Source organism: Gracilinanus agilis, chromosome 2, assembly GCF_016433145.1.
Source record: "Gracilinanus agilis isolate LMUSP501 chromosome 2, AgileGrace, whole genome shotgun sequence".
Classification (NCBI taxonomy): domain Eukaryota; kingdom Metazoa; phylum Chordata; class Mammalia; order Didelphimorphia; family Didelphidae; genus Gracilinanus; species Gracilinanus agilis.
Window position 1 is genome coordinate 368,530,162 of NC_058131.1, and position 18,538 is coordinate 368,548,699.

Sequence of the window (18,538 nt, forward strand, 5' to 3'; positions counted from 1 at the left end):
GCCTATTCCCAAAGCAATAGAGCAGTCTAAAGAGTACAATATAATGTGATATTCAATACTAATAAGAAACCCAACATCCAAATAGACATATCTTCTGGACATTTTAAAAGAACCAATAGAGTGAGGTTTAATGAAAATAAAAGTAAAGTCCAGTACTTAAATTTAAAAAAAAGTAATATTGCAAGTATTGGATTTGGGAGATCAGTTTTAACAGCAAGTCATTAGAAAAAATGATAATTTGCTCAAAAAAAGTGTAACAGTCATAGGTGATTGACAAATCATGGGTAAGTTATTTAATTTTTAATAATCATTGTTTCCTCATCTGCAGCTATTCAAGATAGTATAGAAGGAAGAGAAGGACCTGAAATCAGGAAGACCTGAGTTCAAATTCTACCAACAAAACTTGGAAACTATATAGTCATGAGCAAGTCACTTAATTTCTTTGAAACTCACTGCTGTCATTGGTAAAGTGGGTATGAATATACAGAATAAATATGAGGTCAGAAAGAAACAAGGGCACTAGTATATGGATGGATTTAGAAAGTCTTTCTATGGAAGGTGATGCTTGGGCTATGTCTTGAAAGAAACAAAGCATTCTTTTTCAATGGAGTTATTATCATTATTTATAGAAGTTATACAGCATGGTGGTGTCAATGATTCTACTGAATTTGGAGCCATAGTACCTGGTTTCAAACATTGATTCTTTCAATTCCTACCTATAATACTTTGGGCAGCCCCCTTAAACTTTCTGAACTTCTGTCTCCTGATTCATAAAATAACAATGTTGAATTAGATAGCCCGTAGGGTTCTTTCCAGCTCTAAATCTATAATCCAATGACTGGAACAAGGACTCAACTTCAGGTTTTCTATCTTTTCTGACTGCTAATAATAGCATTAACATCATAGTACTGTTAATAAGTGTAAAGTGCTGTTCAAACTTTAAACTTTGTATGAATATTATCTATTACTTTTCCGACTGCCTTATAATTTATCTTATACAGCTTTCTGCTATGGCTTAGAGAATCCCCAGGTCAAACTCCACTGACTAAATGGCTTATCAAAGTTGCTTCCACTTGCAAAGATCCCTTCTGGGGCTGTGAACTCATAGGGAAGGAAGGATAGCAGTAGAAGGGAAGGGGTGGGGGAGAGGCTCAGGCAAGCAGAAGCCTGAGGTCTAAATAGATCTCACTATTGATTACACAGGATTCAGCTTTTAGCATCCTTGGTGATGCTACTAAAGGGCTTCAGGGCTTTCAACACCCAAGGGGAAGAAAAAGCAAACTTGAGTGTCTACAGGAACCCCCATCCAAAAAGAAAACCCAAACATCACAACAACCTTGGGAGGCTTATTTCAAGACTTCTCCTCCCACCTACCTTGACATCTTAACAGGGTCGGCATTTTGAGCTTCATTGTAATAGAAACCAGAAGACAGTTTCCAAACATGAAAGACTGGAACAGAGGGTCCGGATAGCATTTGTGTCGAAACACATCAGCCACATTGTACATGAATGGCAATGTTAGCTGACAAGCAATTACTGCCGTTCCTAATTGCTTCCATCAACTTGGTTTTTTTTAATACCTATTGCCCCATGTGGAGCTCTCCCCCAACACTGATTTTACTTGGCCATCTTCAATGCATTATTTTTGGCAGGATGGCATCTGCCTGGCAATCAGGAGCCACTCCAACCCACTCAACTTTTGAAGACCTTTGCTGCTCGAAGTCTGAAGAATCATTAGAATACTCTCTTAATGACTATACGACTGGGGAAGCAATTTCATGGGTGCCACCTGTTTTTGCAAAGGAAAGCGAAGAAAGATATCTACAGAAGCTTACTCCTTAATAGCACTATGATGTTGCAAATAGAGTCCAGAAGAAGAGCCAGAGTTCAGATCCTGCCTCCAACACTTACTAATAAATGACTATAGATGTGTGTTATTTAACCTTTTGGATATACTCACCAACTCCTTCAGATGTAAAACAAGGAAATTGAACTAGATGATCTTTAGGGTCCCTTCCACCTCTAAATCTATCACCTTTTAACTTGACCTTTCTGAGCCTCAATTTCCTTATCTGCCAAACAGGAATAATGAAATCTTTAGGATCTACTTGAAAATCAAGTGACATATAATGCTTCATAAATACTTGTTAATTCATTGATAATATGTATATAAAACACTTGATAAAGTTTAAAACACTATTTGAATGCTCTTATTATTAAACCAAGATAATTCATTTGTGTGAACTGGATGTCAGTCTGGATGGAAAAAATGGCCTTTTCATGGCATAGAGAGGTGAGTGTTTGGATAGATATTCCTTGGAAGAGACATTGATTTATAATTAAGTGCTTAGCAGTTTTAGCAGGTTGGATTTTCCCAACCTCAAAGAGCAATCCTAACCAAGTAGACCATACAATGTGATAAGTAAGTATAGTAAGAGACTTGAGATCCTAACAGACACATTTAACCTCTTTTTACCTCAGTGTCCTCATCTGTAAAATGAGCTAGAGAAGAAAATCAAAATCCCCTCCAGTGTCTGTGCCAAGAAAACCTCAAATGAAATCACAAATGGTTGGATATGACTGAAAATGACTGAACAACAATGTACTTCTTCCATTTTTTTTTATTACATAGATACCAGTGAAGTATATTGGCTGGATATCAATTATTCTTTTAACTTATTGCATGGCCAGTCCATCTTTTTTGTAGGCATACTCCTCTCTCATGACATTTTTTATGCTACTTCTGCACAATTCACCATGAAATATCTTGCAACTTGTTCATACCTTCTGTATAAATTTCCACTGCCCTTTGGCTAACCTGAGATTTAAATTCTTCAGAAACTTATAGCCATACAACATCACCAAAGGGAAGGGAAGGGAAGGGGAACAAGCATTTATCAAGCAATTATTATATGTTGGGCACTCTGCTTTACAAATATTATTTCATTTGATTCTCACAAAACCCATCTGAGGTAGGGCTATTATGGTTCTCATTTTATAGTTGGAGAAACTAAGGTCAACAGTGGTTCAATAACTTTCCCAGAATCACACAACTATAGACATACCTCAAAGTTATTGTGGATTCAATTCCAAACCACCACAATAAAGCAAATATTGTAATAAAGCAAGGCATGAATTTTTTTGGTTTCTCAGTTCATATAAAAGTTGTGTATATAGTATCCTGTAGTATATTGTGTGCAATAGTATCATGTCTTAAAAAAAACCAATGTACATACCTTAATTAACACTACTTTATTGCTAAAAAAAATGCTAACCATCATCTGAGCCTTCTGAAAGTCATAGCCTTTTTGCCCATGGAGAGTCTTGCCTTGAAGGTCCTGCCTGCTGATTGATCAGGGTGGTGGTTGTTGAAGGTTAGAGTGATTGTGGTAATTTCTTAAAATAAGACAATGAAGTTTACCTTATCAGTTGACTCTTCCTTTCATTTGAACCCTTAGAGGCCATTGCAGTGTTATTAAATTGTCTAATTTCAGTTTTGTTGTGCCTCAAAAAATAGGGAGGCCTGAGGAAAGGGAGAGATGGGGAATGCCTAGTTAGTGGGGCAGTCAAAACACACATACAATATTCATTAAGTTCACTGTTGTCTTATATGGTCATGGTTCCTGGAGCCCTAAAACAATGACATTAGTAACTTCAAAGATCATTGATCACATAGCACTATAACAAATATAATAATAATGAAAAAGTTTTAAAAATTGCAAAAATTACCAAAATGTGACACGGAGATAAGATGTGAACATATGTTATTGGAAAAAATGGAGCTGCTAGACTTGTTCAACAGAGTTGCCACAAACCTTCAATTTGTAAAAAGAAAAAAATGCAATATCTTCAAAGCACAATAAAATGAGATTTGCTTGCAGTAAGTGTCTGAGGCTGGATTTAAACAGAGAAATACTGCTGTTTTAAAAATGAACCTTTGTTTCAGGGAAGAACTTGAAATCATCAAACATTTCATGCATTTTGACAAAGACAATCCAACTCATTCCCCTCTCCCTGCAGTCCAATTATGGATACAGATTCATGAACCATTTCTGTTCAAGAAGTATTTCCTAGGCTCAGTGGATTAAGAGCCATGCCTGAGAGTTCAAATCTGGCCTCAGACACTTCCTATCTGTGTGACCCTGGGTAAGTCATTTAACTAACCCCCATTGCCTAGCCCTTACCACTCTTCTGCCTAGGAACCAATACATAGTATTAATTCCAAGACAGAAGGTAAGGGTTTAAAAAAAAAGAAGTGTTTGCTAAAGGATTAATTGTGTGGATTGTCCATCAGATTACATATCATAATCTCAAAAATGGACATTTGGTCTCCATTTAGTTTTTCTTATGTAGATAGTAAAATGCTACTATGATTATCAGTCTCATGCAGAAGATAATGTTCAAAGGCTAGATACAAAACTCTATGGTGTGATCCACAAACAAGAGCATCTCACAACCCTCTCTCATTGTAGGGAATTCTTCCATTTGTACTGCACAGCCTCTATGTAAGTAAACAAAACTTGGTAAGAACTTATCCTTGCATTTTATGACCACTTAATATTAATAACTAGAGCATCATTGAACAAAGCTGTCTGTACATATTTCAAGGAATCTTGTAAGCTATTCATGGGAGATACCTTGCTGGAAAAAGGTTCTTTTTAAATGTGAGATGCTACTTATTTTTACTTTATATTAATAGAGCCATTACTGTCTAGAACAGGGAATCTTAACCTAGGGTCAATACATGGACTTTTGTTTTTGTTTTTTTGTTGTTTTTTTTAGGATCCAAATTCTTTCTTTCTTTGTTTTTATTCAGTCCCTCTCATCTCCACATCATAAAAGGTATCATCTGGCAAAATATTTAGATTATGTCATGTTTTCACACCTCAGTTCATTCTATGGAGATGAACATTCACAGATTATTCTTCAAATATTAAATCTGTAATTAAATATAATGATCTCCTGGTTTTGCTCTTCTCACTCTTCATTATCTCATAGTTCTTTTCAAGTTTTTTAAAAAAATTCATCTACTCATTGCTTTTTTCATGGACTTGTTTTTTAAAAGATACTTTGATGACTACATTATAATATAATTCACTGCCTTTGGAATTCTATATATTTTATGTTATTCATTTTAAAACATCATTTTCAGATGGGTCCAGAGGTTGCTGCAGACTTCCAAAGAGTCCTATGTCACAAAAAAGTTTGAAAAACTCTAGACTAGATCAAGAAAAATAATGGGCTCATTGTCTGTGTGCTGGTTAGAATATGGCTCCAGAATATTCTGCCTAGTCCTGGGTATCATGTTTTAATGTTTAAAACTGAATTATATCTTTAGAAGTTTCCAACTTAGAAAAGTTCTAGAAGCCAAGTAATAATAGAAATAGTTGAAGGAATTTAGACTGCTAATCCCAGAGAAAAGAAAAGATTTAGATGTGATCTGATAGTTCTCTTCAAAAATTTTATTTGGGAGGGGACAACTAAGTGGTTCAGTGGATTGAGAGACAGGTCTGGGAATGGGAGGTCCTTGGTTGAAATATGGCCTCAGACCCTTCCTAGCTGAGGGACCCTTGATAAGTCACTTAACCCCTTTTCCTAGTCCTTATCACTCTTCTGCCTTAGAACCAATACACAGTATTGATTCTAAGATAGGAAGCAAGGTTTTTTAAAGCTATATGTGGGAAGAAAGATTAAATATTCTCTTTAGCCACAAGGGACGAATGTGATTTAATGGAAAGAACACTGACTCAGAGAAAGGAGACCCAACTAACTGGTCATGTGACCTTGAGCAAATTTATTGACTTAATCTGGACACCAATTTCCTTACCTGTAAGGTTAACCCTATTACTATAGCTCTAATTATCTATATTCTACAATCATCCTCAAATATGATTAAAATTATTGTCCACTAAATAACAGAGATTTCCCCTTTTGAAAACAATTTTCATCCAAAAATTTTTTTCTTTTTATAAATCTTATGTGACTAAGTGGTGCCTCACTTTCCTCATTTGTAAAGTGGAGGTAATAAAAGCACCCCAACCCCCCCAGGGATGTTGTGAGGTAATATTTATAAAATGGTCTGCAAATATCAAAGTGCCATGCAATTGCTAGTTATTATTATTATTATTACTTTAATTTCTAAACTTATGCTACCTTCTCCCCTACTCGTTGAACCATCCCTTGTAACAAAGAGTAAAAAAGAAAGGAAAAAACACTTTAGCAAAACTAATGAACACATTAATCCCATCTGTCGGTACATGTAATATTGAACATCTGTAGTCTCCCATCTCTACAAGAAGGGAAGAAAGCTAATTTTCTCTACTCTTCCTTATGGTCAAGTTTGGCCATTATAATTATATAACTTTTGGCTTAGTTTGTTGTTATTTCTATCTACATCATTGCAATCATGCAATCATTTTCTTGATTTGGTATACTTCTTTCTTTTTCTATTCAAATAAATTTTCCTGTGCTTCTCAGTTCTTCCTATTCACTATTTCTTATGGCATAAGGTGATGTTTCATTACATTCCTGTACTATAACTTACTCAATCGCTTACAAAGTTTCAACTTTGCTTCCTTTTCTTTACTAGTATGTAAAGATGCTTCTGTGAATAATCTGACGTACTCAAAGCATCTTGTCAGAATGGATTGATATCTGACCTAAAAGCAAGGAAGAGCTGAGATTAAGTCCTGTCTCTAACGCATACTGGCTGTATGACTGAGCAAGTCACTTAAATTCCCAAGACTCCAGGCAGCTTTCTAAAAGTCTAAGATATTAAGCACTTAACCTTCATCGATAGATGGAATTATTTTACAAAAAGAGTTCCTTATGCCATTAAAATCATAAATTTAATACTTATCAATATGGGAACTTTCTATCTGAGACAAAGAGTAGAGGTATTTTAGCCATTTTTAAAAGCTCCATAATTTTATATTATGCTTTCCATATAATGATTAAATCAATTCACAGTCCCATAATCAATGTGTTAGTGTATTGCCTTTCTGTACCCCCCTCTAAAATGGCTTATGCCAATCTATTTTTTAATCTTTGCAAATTTTCTGGATGAGGTAAAACCTTTGTGCTTTTGATATGCATTTCTTTTGTTATCAATTATTTTGATCAATATTGCATATTGTTAGTACTTCATAGATTTCTTATTAGCAAGGAATCTAGAAATAATCCTTTGGCAGCCAAATCCATAGCACTATTTTCTCATTTAAAAGAGTTCTTATCTTTTCAATCAATAAATATGTATTAAGCACCTGCTTTGTGCCAAGTATAAACAGGATTTTTTTCTCTTCTTTTATATTTTTTCCAGATACAATATTTTCTGACATTTTGCAATCCACATCCTCTGCCTCCCTCCCTGAGGCAGCACATAAAATTATATAGATTGTGTGTGTATTATTCAGCACATATATCCATGTTCATCATATTGTAAAGAAGACACACACTGCTTATACTAGAGAAAAATTTCATGAAGAATGGTATATTTCAATCTGCATTCAGATTCCATCAGTTCCTTCTATGGTAGTGGTTAACCTTTTTTGTATTGCTGTTAATAGTTGTCATTCAGTCAATCGTACTTTATTGTTGTTCCTGTGTACAACATTCTCCTGGTTTTGCTCACTTCACTTTGTATTACTTCTTATAAATCTTTCCAGAGTTTTTAGTGATTGTACTGTTCATTTCTTATAGCACAATAATATTCCATTGCAATCATATACAACTCATTAAACATTCCCCAACTGAAGGGCATCCCTTCAGTTGCAAGTTTTTTGCCAGCACAGAAAGGGTTGTTATAAATGTCCTTGTACAAGTAGGTTCTTTCTCCCTATCTTTGATCTCTTCGGGATACAAGCCTAAAAGTGGTATTGCTAGGCCAAAGGTTTTATGACCCTTTAAACATGGTTCCAAATTGTTCTCCACAATGGTTGCATCCATTCTAGACAAGAATTTTCTCTTCTTACAAAACTTTACTCACCACCAATGAAGAAGATTGGGGATGAAGCTGAAAAATCAAACACATGGCACTGAAAAAAGAAGAATGAAGCACCTGACACTCTGAGGGAAAGTATCATGCAGTATTGTCTTTCATTGTGAGAAGAATGGATTTCTGACTTAAACCTTCGGTTCTGATGCTAAAATACATTTTCTGAAACCTGTCCCTATCCCCACCCTCTCTATCCCTACCATCATCTAGTAGGAAAATGTAACAGAAAATAAGGTGATCTCTTTTCATAAAAGTGCAGCATGGAGCACTAGAAAGAACACTAGACTGATCTTGAGTTCTAATCCTACCCTTTCTGTGTGCTCTAGTTCAATCAATTCTCTGGGCCTCAGTTACTTCATTTGTGAAATGAGGAGGATGTTCTAAATAATCTCCAAGGTTCCCTCCAGCACTAAAATGCAATAATTTTATGTGATTTTCAAGACCAATTTTAAAAAAAGGATTTATCTTTCCAATCAAGAACCTATTTCTACAAAAGAGCCAAGACAGTATTTTACAGAATAAAACTGAAATGGCGGGTAAGACAAGCAAAATGAAACAGATGTTGCCGAGTGCCGACACATCACCGAGTTTAGCAACAGAGGAAAGAGCAATCATTGTAATCAGTGTGGAGAGAGTTGAGAGAATAAGTAAGTCCTCTGCCAAATTGCCCTTGAGGATCTCTGAGTCAGTCTCTCTGGGAACATCCTTTTATTTAAAACATTACTCAAAGTGAAGTTTTTTTTTTCTTTTCTTTTTTTTCCCCTCCCCTCCCTTTTCCTTTTCTCTTTCTTGGTCTCCAAGTTGTCACATGTGCATTCAATTGCTCTTTTAACATCCATCGGTCTGGGTAAACCCTATGTGAGGGAGATGTAAGAGTCAGCCATTAGTACCCTGAAGGTCTGATGAAAACAACTTTAACACATAACCATTTGCTTTGGCAGCAGCTGAGGCCAAGAGCAAAAGTCCTCTTGCTGTGTCAAATTATAGATAAACACGAGTTTCAGAAACATTTGTGATATAACTGCAAATAAATGTTGATCACTGGCAATGCTCTTGGTTTACAAATAGTTTCTGTCAAGCAAACAGTAAGATGATAAACTTAAACACAACTGACTTCCCAAACATTTGAAAGCATTTTAATGGCAAAGCTCTCTGAGGCTTCGAGTACAAAACAGAATAATAATTAAGACTCAGAATATAATTGAGCCAACAACTGAATTGCATGGAGCTGTTTCCTGCAATCTTGAGATCCTTCTGTTCAGCTTAAAATTTTGTTGAGATTTTTCTAGGACTTTACCATGTCAATTGAGGGCCAAGCTTTCCTTCCCAATCCCTGATTTTCCTCTTTTAGCTCTTGCCTCTGGGAGTTTATAAATTGGCCTCTCCTTGTTATACATTAGCTGGGCTCAGGGTAGAGTGGGTTGAGGGGGGTAGTTGTTTGAGAGGTGAAGTTGAAAAGCAAGGTATGGATTTCAAGTTGAAGTGCTGTCATGTTTTCTTAGAGAAATGGATGGAAATTGCATAGAGGCTGAGAAAGGCAATATGATCCACTGGATGGAGCACTGGAACTGGGATCAAAAGACCTGGGTTCTCAACTGCTCTGGATCTCAGTTTTATGTGTAAAATGAAGAACTTAGCCTAGATGATCTATAACCATGATGGCAAACCTATGGCATGGAGAGTGCTCTCTGTGGGCATATGTGAGACACCCCCCCCCCCCAGTTTATTACTAGAAAGGCAGAGAGACTGGGATAGAGCTGATCCCCTCACCCTCTCCATCATGCCTGATGACATTTTTTCACATCCCCTGCCCCTCTGCCCAGCAGACCAATGAGAGTACATAGGGAATAAGGTGAGCAACTCACAGGCAGCAGAGCTGGAGGGGAGCAGAGTGCTTGGACCACTCCCCTCCCCCTCCACATGCACGGAACACATTTTTTTTCACTTCACCCACCCCTCTGCCAGCAGCCCAATGGAAGTGCTTCTTCCTTCCTCTGTGTGAGGGAAGGGGGGGGGGGTCCAGCACTTGGTGGGGGGATGGGGCATGGCACACAATCTGGGGGAGGTGAGGCATGGCATGCAGTCTCTAAAAGGTTAGTCATCTCTGACCTATAAGATCCATTTTAACTCTAAATCTATGATCCCTAATTTGCCCCATTCTTATCAAATTTGTCTCAAACTTTAGACAGAAAAAAAATATCTATAACTGTGATCTCAAACCCAAGATGGCATACAGAGGCCTCTCCATGGGCACGAGAAGGCCCCTGGTTTGGCTGGCTGGGAGGCTGGCCCTGCCCCAAGACACAGGGGGTGGGGCATTCTAGCTTCTCTTCACTCTTGCAGGGGTTCAGCCCAGCTGAGCTCAGGTTTTCAACCCCTGGCCACTCCCCTCTGCCCCAACCCCTCATTCCACCCCCAAACTCCCAGGAGCTGAGCAGCTGTGGGGAGGGTACTCCCCTAAGGTTGGCAACAGATTCTACTCCTATCACCCTCCAGAAGGTACAAAGCCCTTTTAGTCTTTCTGGACCCTTACTAAGTGAATTGAACAGGTAACAGTCCTGCTTTTGTAAGCAAAGAATTGATTGGGTTCAGGTCCTCCTGACTGCATTGACCCTAATTAAAATAACCCCTAACCAGATCTAGGTCTGAGCCCCATTCACCAAGCCCTAAGGAATACCCTAACTAGATCCTCTTTAATCCTTCAAAGGAGGATGGAGAAATCACACACCCAGCCCAAACTGAGGGATAGAACTAGCTAACACCTAGTTGAGAAGGTCCCCATGATACTGTCCTATCCACCCCCACCCCTGTAAAACTGGAAGGGCAGAATATATAGATTCATGTTTCTCCCTTTAAGCCCTTTATCCCCTCAGAAACAGGTGATGGTCTTCTCTTGGATTTTGAACTATGTGCACCCAGCTCCCTGGGCAGATAATTCCCTAATTCAATTAGCAGTAGCTAAATTGGGTCCCTCAAAGGGAAGAAATCCCTGGCCACTATCCCTTGGACTCTGTGCCTCAAAGGACTACCAAATGCATGAGGCTTCTAAGAAATTTGTATCCATTCCAGTTACAAGGGCAGCCTTTCACTTTGAATATTCCCTAGGCCCCTGGATATAAGTGCTTTGATAAGAGTTGGGTCACTGACCCTTTTCCTTTTAATATGACTCATGTACTGTGTAAAAATTGCACTGGGAACCCTGTCACCTCCAGGAAGGGAATGCTGATGCATTCCTCTAATGGTACATGCTGGTATCCTTGGCAGCCATGTCCCTGCATATGATCAGGGAGTGGGACATGCAGCTGGGGATGGGGCATGGCATGCAAGGTGGGGGTAGGCACTTGCACCAATCTAGGAGTAAGGTGGGGCATGGCATGGGGTCCCTAAAAAATTCCAAAAGGTTCCCTGTCACTGTTCTAAAACATGCCTATCAAATGTGTCTCATACTGGATAGGTGTGAGGTAGATGGAATGCTTTTTGTGGTACAGGTTGGTCTAAATGGTTCTGAGGTCCCTGTGGTTCTGACTTAGCAGACTTGAATTTGAATTTTGGCTGTACCATTTACTCACTGGATGACCTTGTATTAGCAATTTCTCTTCTGAGTTTTATCTCTTTCCCTATAAAATGAAGAGGTTGGCTTAAATGGCCTATAAGGTTAGTTTTATCTCTGAATAACTCTCTTATTCATTGCAGATTGATTTGTCTTGGTACCATGGATCACCTGATCTCACACTTCTACAACCTGCTTCTTTAATTGCCCAGTTTTTTCCACTGGGCTTCCCTTCCAAACTTGCTCCAGAATATCTCTTTATGACCCACCAAAACCATCCATGAGTTCTCTCTGGATAAATGACATAACAAAGCTATTGGTGAATCAGAAAGGACTATCAAATACATTGTGGGTTATTATTCTGTCCACTGTACTCCATAGTTTGTCTCTGGTTAAATATGGAAATGTCTTTCCAGAGACACCTGACTACATAATAAAAGTGAGGAAAACTTGATTGTCTAGACAATCTTACCTCCAGCCCCATTCCCTATCCCAGCAAAAGGAAGATATGTGATGGTTAGTAAGGCAAAACCTGCTTGCAGGTGCAGATATAGATTGTTTGGAAGTGATACATGCATTGTTTGTGCTGTGGGAAGGGGAGAGGCATATTTTTAATACTAGGCTCATATCAAAGCAAACTATTACAATTAATCATAATTTGATCACCAAATTAGTCAAGACTGGATTGTTTCTGAGACAATTTCGCAGACCCACAAGGAAAATATCAACTAGGTCTCAGAACCTCCTGATGATTTCCCCTGTCCTCTTAGAAAGACAGGACTCAGTGTATTTTTGCTCATCCCTTCTCATTATTTAAGTGACCAGGAGCAGTGCCACTAATTCCAGTTTACATTTCCAAGAGACCATTACAGTTTGCACATGAATTTCCTTGAAAGAACCCTGCAAGGTAAGTAATGCAAGCATTAATATCCCATTTTTATAGATGAGGAAACTAAGTCACAGTCCACTGTCACATGGTTGGCTAGTGAGGTATTTTTTAAAGATGTTCAAGGTGGTGTCTTATGATAGACCAATAACTTTCACTTTGATTATTGGTGCAATACTATGGGGAATTATTAAAGGGAGATTTTCTGAACACATAGATTATGAAGTAGTGACCATTAAAAACAAACATGGTTCAGGAAGAAGTCATGTCATGTACCACAATTTGTTTAGCCAAATCTCAATCAATAGACTTCTACCTTGTAACCAGTTCTTTGCTACCACATAAAAACAGTTTAGTATACTAGATGTTTGTCTTATTAATGACATCCTTGAGGGTATATGACAGCCATAGATATAGTTAAACTGGACTTAAACAAAGTACTTAGTAAAATCTAACACAAAAGCCTTGTGGACAAGGAGAGATATGTTCTGGATAATAATATAATTAGATGTATTTAAAACTGATAGAACATTTATGTATCAATGTGTATCAATGTTAATTTGGATGAAAGACTAGTGGAGTACCCACTGTTGTAGTGAAATTAGGGAAAGTGGAGGTGACAGGCGAAAGGCAGAGAGTAAAGATTCCAGAACTTTGGGTGAGTGACTGGCTGAGTTGGCAGTTAGTCCCTGGACTTTCACCTTGAAGGTACTAGCTGTTCTTCTCTCTGGGTATCCTGTCTCTGTGGATCGTCTACCAAGATTTCACTAGCTGGGAAGAGGTTGAGTTTGGTGAGACACACTGGTAGATGGTGGTGTCAAGAGCCTTACTCCCTCTCCTTTAGATTAATAGCTGAGACCCTACTGTATTCCTAACAGACCCTTGAAGGACAACAGACGTGAGATGTCCTAACTAGCCTAGTGGACCTGTTTTGCCTTCCAGCTTTCTCTTATTTTAAAATACTATCAAAGGGGAAATTCTAGATAGGATAGAGTTAGGCAGCTGAGTAATTTAGAGATATCAGTATAGAAAATTGTTGGACCTTGGTAGGAGGGAGTCCAGATCTGTCCTAGTTAGTTCATCCCAATCCCTTCCCTTACCTATCCCAGTTAATTTAATAAACCCCTGTTGTTGTTACCTTGACAGTCTCTCCCTGAAATCCTTATCCAGATCCATAGGATTTAAGTTACTGGCCCAAGAACTATTAAGAACCCAGAGAAATCAGTTACCATCATTCAATCTCTACATCACCAATCTATTAATACCTTTCAATACCTATTTTAACACACACTTTTTTTTTCACCACATAGTATGGGTTCTGTTTAACAATTTTATCAGTGATTTGAATGAGTAGAAATATGGAAGGCTTGTCAAATCTATGAGTTATACCAAATAACTTGATATTAATTTGAATGTTGAATGAATTACATGATTTAAATCCAAAAATTACTGTATCAGTTCAAAATAATGAGGGAAACTAACGATTAGGTATAATTGAAATAAACACAAAATCTGATGTGGATTTTTTAAATGAATCTCACAAATACAGAGGAGGGGAGAAATGGCTAGAAACAATGTGACTGAATAAAAAGACCAGGGGACTATAATAGATCTTTCATATGAAAAAATTATATGGAAGCCAAAACAACTGAGATTTGCTGAAATAAGCAAATGCACAGAAACTGTAGCAAAAAAAAAAAGGTAACAAATAGTAATGTTATATTCTGGGTTCTGGGTTCCATAAATAGTGTGGGTAGAAGGGTAATCAGAATAGTGAAGTGATTAAAATCCATTCTGTCCAATTATTAATCAAAGAAACTGGGAATGAGAAGAGAAGAGGCCTAGAGAAGAAAATACTTGGGGCAGGAGAATAACTGCTTTCAGGCACTTAAGAAACATCCTAACAATTTAGAGTAGTCCAAAAGTGTGATGGGATGCTTTATGAGGGGCAGCATTCTCCCTTCTTAGGAGGAAGAGTATAAGTAGTGTTTAGATGATCTTTGTTAGGGATGTTGAAGATAGGATATTAATGGGGAATGTGTTGGATTAGATGACCTCTGAGGTCCCTTCCAACTCAGTCTCTAAGACTATGAGCCAGGATTCAAACCCTGTATCTTCTCATTTCATTGTTTTCTTAGTGATGCTATATTGCCTTAAGTATTCCAACTGTTTCTTTAACTCTGAAAGCATTCCACACTTACAAACACAGCCAATTCTGATGACTCCTAGGCTCAAAGGTTTGGCAGAGCTATTGGAGGAGACATTACCCAAAGTAAACTAGAAACTATAGAAGGAATGCTTTCAAAGGCATGAGCAAACACAAATCCCTCTGGATCACAGCTTAATGGCTACAAGAGTTTCTTAAATCTTGGTTTTTACTTTTAAAAAGTAACACAGTTACATGAGGGCATTTTCTGGAAATAATGAGTTTTTGTTTGGGGTGTTTACTTCTAGGTAAGCAAAACAAACAAAAAGGGGGAAAAACCCTCAAACCCAAATCTCCAGGTAATCCCAGGTTTTTACAGTTTGTTTCAAAGAGACCAAAGAATTCTAGTAGTCATTAGTCTGTAACTGCTGTCATTCATATTACTCCCTACTCCTAGAGTTTCTCTCTAGGTCTCCTGAAGTAAGATCTGCAGGCTTGTTTAGGTAATATATCCTTCTGCTGGAGGATTTAGGGAAGAAAAGGTCAAGAAGGGCTGATATCCTGGATACTCTTCTCAGTTACCTAACATTGTGGAGAAGGGTCAGGCCACCTTTATGGGGTCCACAATGGATAGATGGAGGCAGAAATATCCGTACTGAAATCCTCCCTCAGACCCTAACTAGCCATTTGTCCCCTAGCAAATCATTTCATCTTTCTCAATTTCTCATCATAAAATGGGGGTTAATAATGACCCAAACCTCAAAGAGTTTTTGTAAGCATCAAAATGAAAAAAAAAGTGTGCAAAGAGCTTTATAAATCTTTTTAAAATACCTCAGAATCCACCTAATCCCAAAGAGAGAAGTGAGGGAATTAGGAGAGGGCTGCCCTTATCTGGCTTTGGTCAGTGTATACCCAGGCTTTGTCAGGATAAGTTCCTTCTCTGCATCTGACTAAGAAAGTTGATAATTTGCTCCTCAGGAGAGAAACCAGGAGGAAAATTTGTAAAGACTTCTACTCCTGTTAAGGCAAGGCAACAAACATTTATTAAAAGTGTTTTCTCCCATCCAGATGCTAACCAAGTCTGACTGTGCTTAGTTTCTGAGATCAAACATGCTTTCTATGTTTCCTAGTGGTAGTGGCCCAGTTGCACTTGGAGTTATTTTACAAATGAGGAAATTGAGGCCAAGAGATGTGCTTGGGAACACACAGGAATAGTAAGCATCAGAAGTGGCATTTGAACCTGTCTCCACTGAGCCATCATTCTTTCTACTGTCCCCTGCAATGATATGGCCTGGCCTATTTTACAGCTTCATAGCAAGGATGAGAGGAGACCTTGTAGGAACCATAAGGATCAGGTTTGATAGGGGAAAATAAAAAGACCCAAAAAACACTTTTCATTTAGTTGGTAGGGAGCTTCTATAACCTAATTGTGCCCTGTATCACCTATCTTTTTGGCAAGCCTGACATTTTGGGAGGTGGAGATGATCCAAGTCTGAGATGATCAGACTGGTGTGTCCATCATTCAGCTCATTGTGATTCCTGGACTTGAGGCTAGTTGATATAGCAATCATTAAATTAAATCGTTAAAGAATTGTTGTTGTTGTTGTTGCTGCTGCTGCTGCTGCTGTTGATGATGAAGATGATGATGATGATGATGATGTTGTTGTTGTTGTTGTTGTTGTAGCCCTACTTAATAGCTCTAAGATAGAATGGCAAAGGCTGGGCAAATGAGGTTAAGTGACTGACTTAGAATCACAAGTGTCCAAGACCAAATTCTAACCAAATTCCTCTCCACTCCAGGCCTGGAGCTGTTTCCACTGCACCACCTAGTTATCCCTCCCTCCTACCCCCCAAAATAGTATTAAGTCCCTATTACCTGCTAGGCAACACTGCTAAACTCTGAGGACAGAAAGAAGTTTAAGATTTGGTTCCTACCCTCAGAGAGGAGTAGTAGTAGTAAGAAGAAGGGAGCATGTACTTATAAAGCTCTTGCTATATATCAGGTACTGTGCCAACAAACTCTTTACAAATGTTATTTTTTAACAACCCTGAAAGGCAGATGTTATTATTGTCTCCATCTTACAGGTGAGGAAATGGAAACAGACAGTCATTAAATAACTTGTCCAGGTCACATGGAGTGTCTAAGACTGGGGGAAAAAAGTTTAAATGCTTGAAATTTATCAATAAATATTATTAAGTTTGTTCATAGCAGACATGGTGCCAAGTGCTAGGGATACAGAGAAAGGCAAAATACATTTCTTACTCTCAAGGAGTTCATAGTTTAATGGAAGAGCTCAAAGTTTAAACATAAAAAAAATCCAAGGTAATACATGGTGAATGCCTGATAAATGATATAAATATTGTATCACAGCAATTCAGAGAAGAGAGAGACCATAATAGAGAATGGTTGTCAGAAAAGGATTAAAATGTCCTAGTTTAGCAGAGGTTGAATTGGCCAGTAGGGGCCATTCCAGAAAGCACTGACCCAGAACTCCTCTGAAAACTTCCAGGGATTCTAGAGACATGTTGACTCAGTGCTTGGATCCTTTAGGAATGATGACTTGCTTGGCTGCTTCTAGCTCTGTCTTGGTTCAGTTGTGAAAGGGTTTGTTGTTTTGATAGGACAAAGAAATCATGAGTGGTTCCTTGATCTGCCTATCCATTATACATTGGAAACCTTTGTATTCCCTGCTTTAGAAAGATTAGACATGAGCCAAAATCTGTGACTTCAGCAAGTTTTACCTGGGGCACCGGGGAAGGGGAATAAATAAGGAAAAAAGTGAGTGAGAAAAGAAAGCATAGCCCAATTCACATAAAAGGTTTGAATCTTCCTTGATTGACCTAGAGTGGTACCACTGCTGGGCCCAAGGGACTAAGATACTTCATTCCTTCCTTCATCCTAAAGGGTCACTCTGCTCTGTATCTGGGCATACAGGGTTTGATTAGTCTAAACCTTGTCTTCTCTCAAGCTGCCAACTATACCCCTTCCCTCACTTTTTCTAGCTGAAGCCTTTGTTTAATATTTTACTGGGAAAAAATGTCAAGAACTCTCACTTCTCCATTCCTCATCTGACAATTCTTCATCATCTTATAGTCCCTTGACATCATCCTCCACCATTTCTTCTTCATCCTCCACCATTTCCTCCTTCATTCAAGTGTCTGAAGAAGAAGTGGCCCTTTTAAACCCTCACTAAGGTAACTCCTTTTTTGTACACTCTTAATCTCCTCCTGTCCACGTTAGCAGATCAACCCTACTATCATTCTCCCCACCTCTAATCTATATTTATCTACTGTTTCTTTCCATGATGCCTGAAAATATACCCACATCTCTATTCACAAAAATCTCTATATATTCTACCAACCCTGTTAAATACCATGCTATATCTCTTCTCCCTTTCTCAAACTTCTTGAAAAACTGTCCCCAGTCAGTCTCTCAGTTTCCTCTCTTCTCACTCTCTTCTTCACTCTGAAATTTGGCTCCTAACCTCAGGTTTACAGTTCTCTAAAATTATCATCAATCTCTTAATATCCAAATCTAATGGTCTTTTCTCAGTTCTTGACCTACATTTTACAATCTATGTTGGATACTCTATTCTCTCAGTTTTTAGGACACTGCTTTCTTCTGCTTCTCACCCTGTATGTCCAATTGTTCATTTACAGTCTTCTCTGATGATTCATCATCTATGTCACACCCACTAACTATGAGAAAAGCTAAAATCTATTTGGGGCCCTTTTGCATATATCCCACTCCTCTCCATATACTGGAAGAGGTAAAAATTATGGTTGGACTGAATATTTAAGAGTTTTGGTCATCAGGAATTGATTACCCAATTCCAAAATGAAAGACCCAACTGAAGATGACTTTTATGGTATGAGTGAAGGTAGGGAAAATGAGAGAGAGGGAGAGAGAGAGACAGAGAGAGAGAGAGAGAGAGAGAGAGAGAGAGAGAGAGAGAGAGAGAT